The sequence below is a fragment of the Lagenorhynchus albirostris genome, chromosome 4, assembly GCF_949774975.1.
Source record: "Lagenorhynchus albirostris chromosome 4, mLagAlb1.1, whole genome shotgun sequence".
Lineage (NCBI taxonomy): Eukaryota > Metazoa > Chordata > Mammalia > Artiodactyla > Delphinidae > Lagenorhynchus > Lagenorhynchus albirostris.
In genome coordinates, this window is record NC_083098.1 from 76,351,790 (window position 1) to 76,357,170 (window position 5,381).

Consider the following 5,381-nt stretch of genomic DNA (forward strand, 5'->3'; position numbering starts at 1 on the left):
ATATAAGTTCACAGATGCAAGAAGCTGAGTGAATCCCAAACATAATTGGCTGAAAGGAATTAACACCAAGACACATCACAATCAAACTTCTGAAAAATAAAGACAGAAAAATATCTCGAAAGTAATGAGAGGGAAGCAAAACCTTATCTAAAGGGGGAAAACAAATGGAATGGCATTGGATTTCTCATCAGAAACCATGGAGGCCAGTGACACATTTTCCAAATGTTGAAAAAAAAGAACTATCAACCCAGAATCCTATTTCCAGTGAAAATATATCTTTCAGGAATGAAAGAGGAATCAAAACATTCTCAGATAAAGAAACTAAGAGAATATGTCACTAGCATACCTACGCTAAAAGAATGGCTAACTAAAGTTCTCTAAGCAGAAAGAAAACAATAAAGGAAGAAACCTTGGATCATCAAGAAGGAAGAGAGAACACAGCAAAAGTACAGATAAATACAATAGAATTTATTTCTCTTGAGTTTTCTAAAGTATATCTGATGGTGGAAGTAGAAAGGATAACATTGTCTGCTTTGGTTCTAAGTGTATGTAGAGAAAATATTTACAATGATTACATTATAAATGGGGAAGAGTAAAGGGACATTAAGAAAGGTAAGTTTTCTACGCTTGATTTGAACTGCTAAAATGGCAACACCAGTAGATTGTGTTAAGTTATATAAAGTAATATTTACAACTACTAAAAATATCTATATTAATATACATTCAAAAATACTGCAGATAAGTCAGAAATGGAATTCTAAAAATTGTTCAAGTAATCCACAGAAAGGAAGGAAAAAGAAAACAGAGAAATGAAAAACAGTGATAACAAATAAAACAAACATTAAAATGGCATATTTATGCACTGACATCAATCATTACATTAAATGGAAATCGTCCAAATGCACCAATTAAAAGGCAGAGATTGGCAGAGTGGATTTAAAAACAGGACTCAACTATATGCGTCAATAACGATATAGGAGCCAGTTGAAAGCAAAAGAATGGAAAAAGTTACATCATGCAAATATTAATCAAAGGAATGCAGAAGAGGTTATCTTAATACCAGATAAAGTAGACTTCAGAGCAAAGAAAATTACCAGAGACAGAGAGGAACATATATAATGATAAAAGGGCCAATACACCAAAAAAAAAAAAGTAATTCTAAATGTTTATGCAACAGAGGTACCAAAGATGTGAAGCAAAACTGATAGAACTAAAAGGAGGAACAGACAAATCCACAATCATAGTTGATGACTTCAATGTAATGTCCTCTCTTACAATTGATAGAAGAAATAGAATAAAATTAGCAAAGATACAGAAGAACTCAACAACACCATCAACCAGCAAGATATAATGGACATTTATAAAACACTCTACCCAATAATAGCAGAATACCCATTCTTTTCAAGTACCCATAGAATATATAACAAAACAGAACACATCCTGGGCCGTAAAGTAAACTTCAACAAATTGAAAAGAATTGAAATCATACAGTGTTCAGAGTGTGTTTTCAGACATTAAAGGAGTCAAACTAGAAATCAATTTAAAAAGATAACAGAAATCTCCAAACTTGGAAGCAACATGCTTTTAAATAATCCAGGGATCAAAGAGAAAATCTTAAGGGAGATCTTAAAAAATATATTGAACAAAAATGAAAATACAACATATCAAAATTCATGGGAATTTCAGGTATGCAAGTTAAGTTCTGGAGATCTAATGTACAGCAATATGATTATGGTTAGTAATACTGTATTGTATGCATGATTTGCTAAGAAGGTAGATCTTAAGTGTTCTCACCACAAGGAAAAGAAAATGGTAACTATGTGAGGTGATAGATATGTTGATTAGTTTGATTGTGGTGATTATTACATATATATATCTAAACATCAAGTTGTATAAATTCTTATTTGTCAGTTATATCTCAATAAATCTGGAAAAGATTTGTGGGAGACACTTAAGCACTGCTGAGAGGAAAATTTATAGCACTAAATGCATACACTAGAGAAGAAGAAAAGTCTCAAATGAATAATATAAGCTCCCATTTCAAGAGAGCAAAATAAACCCAAAGCAAGTAAAAGAAAGGGAGAAATAAAGAGCTGAACTTATTGAAATTGAAATAGAAAACAGAGAAAATCAATGAAAGAAAAAGTTGTCTTAGAAAAGATTAATGAACTTGACAAATCTTTAGCAAGACTGACAAAAAGAAAAAGAGAGAGAAAGACACAAATCACCAACAACAGGAATGAAATAGAGAATATCACTACAGATCCTGCAGACACCAAAAAGATAAAAAGAGAATTCTCTGAATATCTCTACACACATAAATTTGACATTTGTTGACAACAAATTTGCCATCATGTTGACATTAAGTTGGTAAACATAGATGAAATGGGCCAATTTCTCAAAAAAAACCCATAAACTACCATAGCTCACTCAATATGAAAGAGATAATTGGAATAGTTCCATAACTATTAAAAAATTTAAATTTGTAATTTTAAAATTCCCCCAAAGAAATCTCCATGCACACATGGTTTCAGTGAAGAATTCTACCAAATGTCTAAAGGAAAATTAACACCAATTCTTCACAATCAATTCCACTAAATAGAAGAGGAAAGAATACTTCGCAATTCACTTTATGACTAACATTACCCTGATACCAAAACCAAGGGAATATATTATATAGAAAGAAAACTACAGACCAATATTTTCAAAAATATACAGACACAGAAAATCCTTAATAAAATATTAGCAAGTAAAGAATTCATAAAACATAGAACATGTGGACAATGAAATTAAAAATACAATACCATTTACAATTGCAGAAGCGGGGGGCAGAAAAACTTAGGTATAAATCTAACAAAGCATGTACAGGACTTGTGTGTTGAAAACTACAGAATGCTGATGAAAGAAATCAAAGAAGATCTAAATAAATGGAGAGATGTACAATGTTCATGGATTTCAAGATAGCAAAATGTCAATTATTCCCAATTTGATATACAGATTTAATGCAATTCCTATCAAAATGCCAGCTAGATTTTATGCAGATATAGCAACATTATTCTAAAATTCATATAGAAAGGCAAAAGAGCTACAATAGCTGAAACCATTTTTGAGAAATAAGAATGAAGTGAGAGGAATCAGTTTACTTGATTTCAAGACATTAAATATCTACAGTTATCAGGATTTTGTTATATTGGATTGTGTTGGAGGGATAAACACACAGACCAATGTAACAGAATAGAGAACCCGGAAATAGAGTTCCCAAAATACGCCTGACTTTTCACAAAGGTGTGAAAGTAATTCAAGGGAGGAAAGATAACCTTCTCAACAAATTTTGATATCCATAGGCAAGAAAGTGAACCTTGACCTATGTCTCACAGCTTACACAAAAATTAACTCAAAATAGGTCATGAGCTTAAATGTAAAACTGTAAAACTTTTAGAAAAAATAAGCAAAGAAGAAAAACTTCAGGATCTAGAGCTAGGAGAGAAGTTCTTAGATGTAATACCAAAAGCACAAAAATTGATAAACTGGACTTGATAGAAATTAAAGACTTTTGCTCTATGAAAGACCTTCTTAAGAGGAGGAAAAGACAAGCTACAGACTGAGAGAAAATATTTGCAAAGCACATACCCAACAAAAACCTAGTATTCAAATATATTAAGAAGTCTGAAAAGTCTGCAGTAAAAAAACTAAGTAATCCAGTTAAAAAATAGACAAAAGACCTAAACAGACATTTCACCAAGTGGATATACAAATGGGAAGTAATAACATGTAAAGATGCTCACCATCATTAGCCTTTAGGGAAATGCAAATTAAACCACAATGAGATATCACTACACACATGTTAGAAAAAATAAACTAAAAAATAGTGAAAACACAAAATGCTGGTAAGGATGTGGAGAAACTGGATCATTCATACATTGCTAGTAGGAATGGTACAGCCACTCTAGAAAACAGTTTGATGGTTTCTTTAAAATGCAACTATCATTGAACGCAGCAATTGTACTCTTGGGCATTTATCCTAGAGAAATGAAGACTTCTGTTTACATGGAAACCTGTGCATGAATATTTATAGCATCTTCATTTTTAATAGCTCCAAACTGGAAACAACCTAGATGTCCTGTAATGGTTGAATAGTTAAACAAACTGTGATGCATGCATCCTGTGGACCACTGCTTAGCAACAAGAAGTTGTTGATACATGTAAAAACCTGGACCAATCTCCAGAGAATTATGCTAAGTGAAAAAAATCAAATCTCCAAAGGTTACATGTTATATGATTCCATTTATACGACATTCTTGAAGTGACAAAATTATAGAATTAGAGAACAGATTAGTGGTTGTCAGGGGTTAAGGAGGGAGTGGAGGCAAGAAGAAATGGATGTGGTTATAAAAGGGCAATGTGAGGGATCCCTGTGGTGATGGAAATGTTCTGTATCTTGACTGCATCAATGTCAGTATTGTGGTTGTGATATTGCACTACAGTTTTGTAAGACATTATCACTGAGAGAAACTGGGTAAAAGCTACATTGGATCCCTACTGTATTGTTTCTTAGAACTGCACATAAATCTAAAATTATCTAAAAATAATAAATTTAGTTTTTAAAATCCAGTAATGAGAGGTTTCAAAAAACCTGAATCAGGAGATATTTATTGAGCAGTTACTATGGCCAGGGACCACTTTTGGAGCAAAGGATACATCAGGGAATCAGAGGCTAAGTCCCTGCCCTCATACGGCTTATAGTCTAGTGTGGGAGAGAGAGAATTAACAAAGAAATAAATTCATAATGTAATGTTCAATGTTGGTAAGTGCTATTACTAAAAATAAAACAATTTAAGGAAATAGTGATTGAGGGGAAGGGTAGGAGGATTTTTAGGTAAGTTGATCCTGGAAGGTGTTTCAGGAGAAGATGGCATCTGTGGGGAGATTTAAGAGTTTGATCTGATGGATGGACATAGAGAGTCTCATACTGAGTGAAGTAAGTCAGACAGAGAAAGACAAAAATCATATGACATCACTTATATGTGGAATCTAAGAAAAAAGGCTACAAATGAACTTATCTACAAAACTGAAATAGAGTTACAGATGTAGAAAATAAACTTATGGTTACTGGGGGGGTAAGGGGGGAAGGAAAAATTGGAAGATTAGGATTGATGCATACACGCTGCTATATACAAAATAGATAACTAACAGGGACATACTGTATAGCACCCGGAACTATACTCAATATTCTGTAATGGCCTATATGGGAAAAGAATCTAAAAAAGAATGGATATATGTATTTGTATAACAGAGTCACTTTGCTGTACACCTAAAACTAACACAGCATTGTAAATCAATTATCCCCCAAGTAAAACTGTCACTGTTTGCAGATGGCATGA